The 11,736-nt window shown below is 43.8% G+C and overlaps 1 long non-coding RNA gene across 1 annotated transcript; it reads right to left on the bottom strand.

Annotated features, from left to right (window-relative positions):
* Positions 1-3,149: 3,149 nt before the first annotated feature.
* LOC144766732 (uncharacterized) lies at positions 3,150-3,922 on the bottom strand. Its single transcript, XR_013597903.1, has 3 exons — positions 3,811-3,922; positions 3,649-3,716; positions 3,150-3,459 (listed from the first exon to the last, which is right to left on the bottom strand). It is a non-coding gene; the product is annotated as an uncharacterized LOC144766732 (long non-coding RNA).
* Between the last annotated feature and the right edge of the window lie 7,814 nt (positions 3,923-11,736).

Genomic DNA, 11,736 nt, shown 5'->3' with positions numbered 1-11,736 from the left:
GCACTGTTTCCTGTCGCAGGCACTAGGTTGACCCAGGCAAGTGCGGTACCATTTTTTTTGGGAGACCCGGGGGAATGCTGGGTGGGTAGAAATTTGTTGATCCACGCAGATTCCAGAACATTCCACCACAGAAATGTAAGGAAAATGCATATTTTTTGTCAATTTCTTAGCTTTGCAAGGGATTCTGGGTAACAGAACCTGGTGGTAGGCAGTCGAGTCACCCCTTCCTGAATTTCCCTGGGTTTCTAGTTTCTAAAAATGTATAGGTTTGATAGGTTTCCCTGGTTGCCGGCAGAGCTAGGGTTCAAAAACAAAAGGTAGGCTCTTTGCCGAAAAAGGGCACGATTTCACTGCGAAATTGAGGTGCGACCACGTTGCGTTTTTTGCGCTGTTTCCTGTCGCAGGCACTAGGCAGACCCAGGCAAGTGAGGTACCATGTTTTTTTGGGAGACCCGGGGGAACGCTGGGTGGGTGGAAATTTGTTGATCTACGCAGATACCAGAACTTTCCACCACAGAAATGTGAGGAAAATGCGTTTTCTTTTGTCAATTTCTTAGCTTTGCAAGGGATTCTGGGTAACAGAACCTGGTGGGAGGCAGTCGAGTCACCCCATCCTGAATTTCCCTGGGTGTCTAGTTTTCAAAAATGTATAGGTTTGCTAGGTTTCCCTAGGTGCCGGCAGAGCTAGGGTTCAAAAACAAAAGGTAGTCTCTTTGCCCAAAAAGGGCAAGATTTCACTGCGAAATTGAGGTGCAACCACGTTGCGTTTTGCGCTGTTTCCTGTCGCAGGCACAAGGCAGACCCAGTCAAGTGAGTTACCATTTTTTTCGGGAGACCTGGGGGAACGCTGGGTGGGTGGAAATTTGGTGATCAACGCAGATTCCAGAACTTTCCACCACAGAAATGTGAGGAAAATGCATTTTTTTGTCAATTTCTTAGCTTTGCATGGGATTCTGGGTAACAGAACCTGGTGGGAGGCAGTCGAGTCACCCCTTCCTGAATTCCCCTGGGTGTCTAGTTTCTAAAAATGTATAGGTTTGCTAGGTTTCCCTGGTTGCCGGCAGAGCTAGGGTTCAAAAACAAAAGGTAGGCTCTTTGCCCAAAAAGGGCACGATTTCACTGCGAAATTGAGGTACGACCACATTGCCTTTTGCGCTGTTTCCTGTGGCAGGCACTAGGCAGACCCAGGCAAGTGAGGTACCATTTTTTTGGGGAGACCCGGGGGAACACTGCGTGGGTGGAAATTTGTTGATCCACGCAGATTCCAGAACTTTCCACCGCAGAAATATGTGGAAAATGCGTTTTTTTGTCAATTTCTTAGCTTTGCATGGGATTCTGGGTAACAGAACCTGGTGGGAGGCAGTCGAGTCACCCCTTCCTGAATTCCCCTGGGTGTCTAGTTTCTAAAAATGTATAGGTTTGCTAGGTTTCCCTGGTTGCCGGCAGAGCTAGGGTTCAAAAACAAAAGGTAGGCTCTTTGCCAAAAAAGGGCACGATTTCACTGCGAAATTGAGGTGCGACCACGTTGCGTTTTGCGCTGTTTACTGTCGCAGGCACTAGGCAGACCCAGGCAAGTGAGGTACCATTTTTTTGGGGGGACCTGGGGGAACGCTGGGTGGGTGGAAATTTGTTGATCCACGCAGATTCTAGAACTTTTCATCACAGAAATGTGAGGAAAATGCACTTTTTTTTGTCAATTTCCTAGCTTTGCAAGGGATTTTGGGTAACAGAACCTGGTGGTAGGCAGTCGAGTCACCCCATCCTGAATTCCCCTAGGTGTCTAGTTTTCAAAAATGTATAGGTTTGCTAGGTTTCCCTAGGTGCCGGCAGAGCTAGGGTTCAAAAACAAAAGGTAGGCTCTTTGCCAAAAAAGGGCACGATTTCACTGCGAAATTGAGGTGCGATCACGTTGCGTTTTGCGCTGTTTCCTGTCGCAGGCATTAGGCAGACCCAGGCAAGTGAGGTACCATTTTTTTTGGGAGACCCGGGGGAACACTGGGTGGGTGGAAATGTGTTGATCCACGCAGATTCCAGAACTTTCCACCACAGAAATGTGAGGAAAATTCGTTTTTTTTGTCAATTTCTTAGCTTTGCAAGGGATTCTGGGTAACAGAACCTGGTGGTAGGCATTCGAGTCACCCCATCCTGAATTCCCCTGGGTGTCTAGTTTTCAAAGATGTATAGTTTTGCTAGGTTTCCCTAGGTGCCGGCAGAGCTAGGGTTCAAAAACAAAGAGTAGTCTCCTTGCCCAAAAAGGGCACGATTTCACTGCGAAATTGAGGTGCAAACATGTTACGTTTTGCGCTGTTTCCTGTTGCAGGCACTAGGCAGACCCAGGCAAGTGAGGTACCATTTTTTTCCGGAGACCTGGGGGAACGCTGGGTGGGTGGAAATTTGTTGATCCACGCAGAATCCAGAACTTTCCACTACAGAAATGTGAGGAAAATGCATTTTTTTTGTTAAATTCTTAACTTTGCAAGGGATTCTGGGTAACATAACCTGGTGGTAGGCTGTCGAGTCACCCCATCCTGAATTTCCCTGGGTGTCTAGTTTTAAAAAATGTATAGGTTTTCTAGGTTTCCCTAGGTGCCGGCAGAGCTAGGGTTCAAAAACGAAAGGGAGGCTCTTTGCCAAAAAAGGCCACATTTTCACTGCGAAATTGCGGTGCGACCATGTTGCGTTTTGCGCTGTTTCCTGTCGCAGGCACTAGGCAGACCCAGGCAAGTGAGGTACCATTTTTTTCGGGAGATCTGGGGGAACGCTGGGTGATCCATGCAGATTCCAGAACTTTCCACCACAGAAATGTGAGGAAAATGCTTTTTTTGTCATTTTTTAGCTTTGCAAGGGATTCTGGGTAACAGAACCTGGTGGGAGGCAGTCGAGTCACCCCATCCTGAATTCCCCTGGGTGTGTAGTTTTAAAAAATGTATAGGTTTGCTAGGTTTCCCTAGGTGCCGGCAGAGCTAGGGTTAAAAAACAAAAGGTAGGCACTTTGCCAAAAAAGGGCACGATTTCACTGCGAAATTGAGGTGCAAACATGTTACGTTTTGCGCTGTTTCCTGTTGCATATTATATCAAACAAAAAGGCTCAGGGAGAAAGGAAAAATTAAAAATAAAAGATTGGAAAAATATCCAATATGAATTATAGAGAAGCCCTTCACAACAGCCTCATGGTATCAAAAAATATACATTTATTTTACTCCAACAATTCAGAAAGTTTCATTTCAACATATAAATAATCTCAAGCAAGAAAAAAAGCTGGTGTACAAAAAACACAATACATATAAACCAGACAGGTGGCAACAACAATACACATCACAGAAGCAAAAAGGAACACCCAAAACATAAATACTGTGTCCTTATAATAAATCAAGCCACAGGGAAGCGTCGACGGCGTTTCGACCGATACATTATTTAACGGTCATCTTCAGGACTGGAAAATGTTCTTGTGCAAGAGATCTGTACAATAGAATGTATAATTTTAACAATAATTCTTAATAATAAGTTATACATTAATGTCAGGGTAGGCTTCTCATGAGGAAAAAGGCGGCCATGTGAAGGAGGGAAAGATGTTGTACCCTTGGTCCACACCACTAAGTGAAGGGGATCCTTATAACCATGTATATAAAAACAAGAAGGCAAAAATACCTTTAACTTTGGATTCAAAAAGATAATTCAGTTAAAAATCCAGATGCTCGACAATCAGTATTCGGACACTGAAAATTACCAAAGAAAACTAAATGTCACTTAAACTGTATAAGTGAACCTGAAATGAGACATTGTCGCCCCAAAGGTCAATGTAGCACTTACCGCAAGAAATAATAATTAATTGCGCGATAAGTTCTGGCTACTTAATAGCATAATGTGGACGTCATCAGCACATTCGCATGGCCACCAAATGGTCCCAGTGGTGAAGTCGAAATTAGTTTACCAATTCATAATCTGAAAAATTATTGGGAAAAATAAATAAATATAACCCATAGATACGTGATAAGTAGAACATTAAAAAATCGACTGCCCGGATGGTTCAAAGGGTGAACTATACCGACTGCAGTCATGTAGGTCACATAGGCATAGTCAATGTTTAAAATAGATTTAGATTGGCCATATATCTCAAAGAATGATTGCCGAGCAAGCACCAGGTTAACAACGTCCAGCACATGTATAGAATATATGTGCCGGGTCAAAACCGTTACTGTTATATAGGTAGCCGAGATGGTTAGATTACATAACCTTCGGCATAAACAAGAAAAAATAAGCATCAAGTTTACATCGTCCACGGCACATATAGAATGTGTGTGCCGGGTCAAAAACATTAAGAAAGGGCTCACTCAAGGTAAATCGATTAGTGTTTACGCGCCAGATTTTGAAAATGTGCGCCGGGTCAGATCCGTTAAGAAGGCACACTCAAGGTAAACAGATTAATGTTTGCGGGCCCGGTTCGGGATTTATTATTCAAAAATAAATCTTACCGTCTTGTGGAGTTCAAGACCGCCAACTCGTTACAGCGTGCATCAAGCCAAAAGTACGGCAAGCACTTTCCACCCAAATAGAAATAGTAGTAATCGAAAAGGGACAATTAGCTCGAAAAAAAGCGGCGCCATCTTAGACTGGGCCAGAATCAGTACAACGTGTCCAAACGTTAGTATCGCATGATAGTATATGCCCAAAAGCGAAAAGGGGAACCCTAGTTACCCAGACTTTTATCCATTCAGAAAATAATTGCAACAGGAAATTAAGGAAAGGGGAGTGTAAAGGAAGGGGAGGGGGGTGGGGGGTGGGAGGGATGGGGTTATAAGCAGTGGAAGGAGGGGGGGGTGGCTTTATTGGGAAGTTAGTGAAATTAAGCCATAAAGATGTAAATCGAGCTTAAAAACAAGGCAGTCAACACTAGGTGCCGGCAGAGCTAGGGTTAAAAAACAAAAGGTAGGCTCTTTGACAAAAAAGGGCACATTTTCACTGCGAAATTGCGGTGCAACCACGTTGCGTTTTGCGCTGTTTCCTGTCGCAGGCACTAGGCAGACCCAGGCAAGTGAGGTACCATTTTTTTTGAGAGACCTGGGGAAACGCTGGGTGGGTGGAAATTTGTTAATTCACGCAGATTCCAGAACTTTCCACCACAGAAATGTGAGGAAAATGCTTTTTCTTTGTCAATTCTTTAGCTTTGCAAGGGATTCTGGGTAACAGAACCTGGTGGGAGACAGTCGAATTACCCCATCCTGAATTCCCCTGGGTGTGTAGGTTTCAGAAATGTATAGGTTTGCTAGGTTTCCCTAGGTGCCGGCTGAGCTAGGGTGCAAAAACTACAGCTAGGCACTTTGCCATAAAAGGGTCAATTTTTAACTGCAAAATTGAGGTGTGACCACGTTGCATTTTGCGCCGTTTCCTGTCGCAGGCACAAGTCCGACCCACACAAGTGAGGTACCGTTTTTATCGGGAGACTTAGGGTAATTCAGATTTGTAAATCAACTGTTATTACCTATTGAGTTTTCATGCATTTCTCCCTTCCCAATGAAAGACATTGTGTAAAAAAAAAATCTTTTTGAAAAATGACCAATAATTCTCATGCTAGTATGAGTATTCCCAATTTTGAAAATGTGCAAATATATACTGTTTCTAAACTCTATAATTTGTACCTAATTCAGAAATACATAGGTGTCTTTCATACCGATTTTTCCATGTATACATTTTCCAAGAATAAGTGCTCTATACTCAGTAAATAATAAAATACCATTGCAAGTTGCTGCTCAGTTTTTGGCTCTGGGTTCGTCGGGTTCTTGGTGAAACTACAAGTCCTATATATCCCCACAACCAGGAACGTCAAACGGATGTAACGGTATATTGCTTTCCAAGAGCTGTCAAAATTACAAGAAGTTATAGGTGAAAACGTTGAGACAAAAGGCTGTTTTTTTCAACAAATTTTCAAATATTCCAATATTTAACTGTTAGTTTCTATAAAGAAACCTTCATGGATTTAGACAAATGACCCCTTTCTGAATTCAGAATTTTGTCTACTTTTCGCAAATGTATAGCTTTCCAGGATCCATTATTGCTGTCAAACTCATTTCTACCATTAACTGGAAGGAGGTTGAAAGCTCTAAAAATAGCAAAAATAGGCTGTGTCCCAGAAAAATGCCAAAACTGTGTGAAAAATGTTGGTTCTCTGACAAAAGACTGTCATTCCCTAAAAGCTGAGAAAATGGAGATTTCAGCCCCACAAACCCTTTTTTGATAACATTTGCAGGGAAAAATCCAGAGGCTTTCATTTGCAGCCCGTTTTTCCCATTTTTCTAAAAAAAACTAAAATGTCACTGTATTTTGCTTAATTTCTGGGACCCCTCCAAGGGAATCCACAAACCCTGGGCACCTTTAGAATCCACATGATGTTGGAAGAAAAGGGCACAAATTTGGCGTGGATACCTTATGTGGTCAAAAAGTTACAGGGGCCTAAGCGCGCACTATCCCAAATCGCCAAAAAAAGGCTTAGCACAGGAGGGAAAAAGGCCTAGCAGCGAAGGGGTTAAATTGTTCATTTGATAATGCCACTTTTATAAAGTGGGTATTTTCTTGTTTAACCATCCTGTGTGCCTCTGCCTGTTTGGGTATTCACTGTCTGGTTTTGGAGTGACAGGAGTTGGGGATGTGCATTCACACTAGACAGTCACCAAGGGGTTGAGGTATGTCCTGCCTTTCCTGGGTGACTCATGGCCAGGCTGACTGGACCTGCATTTAGAGTGGGGGGAGGAGTTTTCATTAGCCCCTAAATAGGGTGTGTCTGCTCCGCACAGTGCTGTCTCCACCTCCTGTAGTTAAGCTGGACTAGAGAGGATAGAACTGGTTTCTACTGAGCAAGTGAGACTTGCTGCCTAAAACTTCAAAGGGAAAAGTAGTATAAATATTGAGGCCACACCCCAGAACTTCAGAACTCATTTGGACCTAGAACCTGCCAAGAAGAAAAGCTGGAGAACCTTTCAGGGGGAACTACCACTTTACTGTATTGGCTCACAGTAGCTGCTTTTAGCTTCTGTCTTGTGAAGTAAAAGGACTGGACTGAACTTTCTGCCACTTATTTTCCAGATTTTCCCCAAGGTCTTAAAGTAGAGCTTGCTCCTGTTGAAAGTCTCATGCACATCAAAGACTTCACCACCCTCTGGGTACCCGCATCTGGAACTTCATGTTTCTGCTGCCACAGAGGAAAAAGCTACCCAACGCCATCCACGATGCCTCTGCCAGCTCTGTGACGTGTTGGCACCACAGAGAGCACCGTCCCCATCACAATCCTGGTCTCAGGCGCCACCCGATGCCACCACTAAGTCGCTGCTTTTACGTTACCTGAGGGCGCCGCACTTCGCACAGCCTCACTTCACATAGCCGCCCTGGTATCCCAATGATGCCACTCCACGCCAACATCGACTCCTCTGCCTGTACCGTGGCCTGGGGGCACCGCTCATAAGTTACTCAGCGCACCGCCCCACACCACGGCCTTGGCCTACTGACACCTGTGCCATCGACTTCAAATAGTCCACCGACGACAGCGCTTCAGCAATAATGACGCTGCTGCTTGTACCATAACCTGCCAGCACCGTGATGAGCACGTCCCACTTTGCAGCGCAGCCCTGGTCTCACCGACGCCGATAGATACCATCACTGAGCCACTGCTTGCATCATGACCTAGGGGCACCTCATGAAATACCGCTCCACTTCACACCACAGCTCCAACACCTGCCAACGCCTGCACTTCTGATTTAAACTATATGGAGTTCAATCTGCAACGTGTGAGACTTTAAGGGCTCGAGGACTCCTTCACCGTCCTCTGGGACTGGCGTCTGCTGATGCCGGCTCTTCAGAGCTCATCACAAGGTCCCAGATGCCCTGCATTTCCACTGTACTGTTTGTGGGTCTTCCATACACCGTAACTGCCCTGCAATGCCGCAGTCAGCCTGAACTGTTGGATTTTTTCGTTCACTAGGCTGTGATAGCCCCGTACATAGCTAACGACTTCAAGGAACTGTATTTTAATTCTTTTTCTGCAATGTTAGTATTTTGATTACTGAATGTTGATTTTTATTAATTTGGCCTTGTTTTACACAGCTAACTATTAGCTATGTTTCTAAAACTGGTGTGGTGTCCTTTTGCAGTGTTTTCACTGTATTACTGTGTGTTATGTGCAAATGCTTTACACATTGACTCTGAAATAAGCATGACTACTCGTGACAAGCTACCAAGGGGATGAGCAGGGGGTATTTTAGAAGTGTAATTCCCCTTTCCTTGCTAGAAGGAAGGGTCCCTTCATGGACAAGGTGCATATCTCTGCCATCTGAACCTCGTCAGAAGGCAGAGGAGCACTGTACATGGTCAAAGACAAGCTCAAACTTGGTTCGTAATAGAAGATGAAGCTGAGTTGGGGACGGTTATTGCATTGTGATGCAGTGTTCTTCAAAGAAGTGAAACTTAAACACTTTCATTATTTGGAGCAGCATTGGTGGGTCCTGATGGATATGGGGATGTTGGTACAGATCCTGGGTGCACCGATGGAAAAGGCTTACAAAGGCTTACAATCCTTATTCTGTAGTCTGATTGTGTCCATGCTGTGGTTGTGCCAAGAACCACTGGCGATGGCGAGCTTGTCTAGAAGATAAAATATATTCCTTATGACTGATGCATAACAGATGTGCCAGAGTAGGAGCGAGATACTGATCATGGAGAACATAAGGTGATTAGTGTCTCAAGTTGTATCAGACAATCTAAGGTATGCATTCAATTTGATATGCTAAACATGAATTCTATACATAAATTGATCCTTTTTAGATACCACCCTAAGTAGCAAGGGTATTGCAGATGTATCACATGATAAATGTGGCTCTGGAACCAAGCTTTACATGTCGGATGAGTCCCAATCAGGGTGAAACAAGTCTTGGGTCGCTTGTGTTCCAGTTTGGGGAGGACCTGGCCTGGCAGTTCAGGCTGCACTGCTCCTTTTGGAACAGGGTCCAGACTCATTTTCATTTGGCTGGGTTTAAACTGAGGTGGCATTGTGAGAAAAAGAAGGATGGGTTGGAATGCTACAATGAGCGAATGCCAGCGATTAGACTTATTGGAAACATTCCTCCCATCACCTTTCATGTGCTTGTTCTTCACATTGGACATGCATCGGGAACCCTTGTGGGCCCCACCCTGTCGGACTTATTTGCACGAAGGTACTATGGGGGACCCAATAGCCTATTTCTCATTCATCACACTCAGCCGTGGCCGGCAGTGGGAGTACCAGCCAGGCGGTGACGTGGGGAGGGGGAGGGGCAGGGTGGGCGGTAGTAATGTATGGATTACGGACTTTAACAGGTAAGTAAACATAAAAATAAATAAAACAAATTTTGTTGCTTGCACTGCATCACCAAATACGATGCAGTGCGCGCAACAAAATTAGTTTTATTTATTTATATGTTTACTTACCTGTTAAACTCCGTAATCCATACATTACTACCCCCCACCCTGCCCCTCCCCACATCACCGCCCGGCCGGTACTCCCACTACTGGCTGCGGCTGATCACACTTCTTTGGCCCCCCTCGCTTACTCCAGAAGAGCTGTGGATGGCAACATCTGTCACCTTATCGCTGCTCCAATAGATTCATAAGCCCTCTAATGCATGTGTATTCTTGTGATGACACTGCAGCCAAATGGCCTTCAATGTCATATGCTTCCATGTCTCCCTTTCTTCCCCCAATGCTTAATTTCAGCAGGTGTTTACAGGTGGGGATCCACCAGCACCAATTTCTGGGGACTGGTACTTATTTTCACTCATCAGACTCTGACCTAGAGCAAGAGAGAGGAAAACACAAGGAGGAAAGAAGTAGGAAGTTAAAGTTTAAAACCTTGACAAAATGAAGAAGTAGGGAAGAAAAAAATCTGTATGTGTAAGATAAAGTAGCAGGGAATGTTTAGTGATGGCTTAAAGAGAGAAGAGGTGGAATCCAGACTATGCAGCCAGTACACCTACGCAGCCTTTGTATTCAGCACACCAAAATTCAATAGGGCCTTTATTTATTTACAAATTAAGCATTGGCTTACCCCCAATGTCCCTGTGCAGAGATGGTGGTTTCTTACCCTCCGCGTGGGACCGCTTTGTCAATGTCACATTATAACAAAGAACGCATACCTGCTAAGAGAATAAAAATAAAAGATTCACCACATTCTACAAACAGAATTCTTGAAAGTAACCATACATCGAAGAGTAACGTTTATTGTTATTTCCACTGCTTTTGGCTACAGTGAAGCATTGAGGACTTTTTAGTTTTGTAACATTATCCAGTCAGGTCAGGACATGATAAGAAAGCCTTGAGCCTCAGAACTGTTGAAACCGGCATCTATTTTTATGCAAGATTCAGAAAGCAATGAATATTTCATTTCCCTGAAACTATAGAAATGCAGGCATGTGGAAATTATGAGCTCACCACTCCCAGCTAGCTGCGTGTTCTGCCCACACAAAAATGACAGTATTTGTACGTGGTGTAAGCATTTAGGCATTTCGCAATATGTTAACATTATGCACATTTGTTTCAGGCAGGAGCAGAGCTGACTTTGTTTTTACACTAGTAACAGAAGAGTGTAATAACCAGTGCACCCGCATTTGTGCAACGAACTTTATTGCAATTGTGTAATGTTTACCTATTAATCTACTGAACTTTCAGCATTCCTTAGGGCGTTTAATCACTGCACCTCCCCAACGTCTTCTGAAGGAAGTCGTTAACGCTTTCATAACGTATTAAGGCCCCATCCATTATCAGTCCAAATTATGAAGTATGCAGGAGTCTGGCATGAGTCCTTCTGTCTAGACTTTCTTATGCCTGATTTGTCACTGGTACAGTTCCAGAATAAACACATTACACTTTGAAAATGTAGAAAAAGCGTTTCCACGATGCTATTGTTAGTTTCAAACTGTTTTCTAACGTGTATGATATTTCTCTTACATTTAAAAGACATACTAGTGCATAATATTTAAATAATATCTTAATAAGAACAACTTATTAAAATCTGGATGATTACTATATTGTGCAATGAAATGGTGAAAAGTAAAAGCTGAGAATTGAACAGCAACAATGTTATCCAAAGATCCGAAGATATCACTATAACTAACCCAGTCCACAAGACACCAACAACAAATGCTAATGGATGATAAACAAGCATTTGCAATGCAATAGGTCTCGCATTTACGCAAGTTTGAGCTATTGGCTATGTAAATGACAATGCCTTTTATTTATGTTTTGGTTTTTAAAAAACACAATTAAAAAAGGCATTGCCTTTTACAATGCCATAACTTAAACTCGTGTGAATGTGAGACCTATTGCATTGCAAAAGCTTGTTTTAAAGAGGCCTTGAAACGGGTATCTATCAGGCTCTCTTTTGTGCCCTGGCACAGGCGGTCCGTTTTTTCCCGGCGACAGTGACAGGAGGCACATCGATGTGCGCTGCTCACTTCTTACTAGTGTGCACGTGCTCACACTGCTCACTTCTCACTAGTGGCGAAATTTACAAACTCACAAAAGGCATCATCACACGAGGATCTGTGCTGCGGTGTTGATTTGTTATCGGCCATTACCAGGAGCTACTGTCTGATGATTAGCTGGACTAAAGGGGTGCTGCTCTGTTACAAGCCTGTGTCTGTGGGTCCTGGAAGGTTACTGGCCTGTCTCACCCTAAGCCTGCATCATTTCTACACCGGCCCTTCTTGAGCTGCAACT

The sequence above is a fragment of the Lissotriton helveticus genome, chromosome 7, assembly GCF_964261635.1.
Source record: "Lissotriton helveticus chromosome 7, aLisHel1.1, whole genome shotgun sequence".
Lineage (NCBI taxonomy): Eukaryota > Metazoa > Chordata > Amphibia > Caudata > Salamandridae > Lissotriton > Lissotriton helveticus.
Note: the sequence above shows the minus strand (reverse complement) of the source record. Positions and strands in the feature narration are given on the sequence as shown.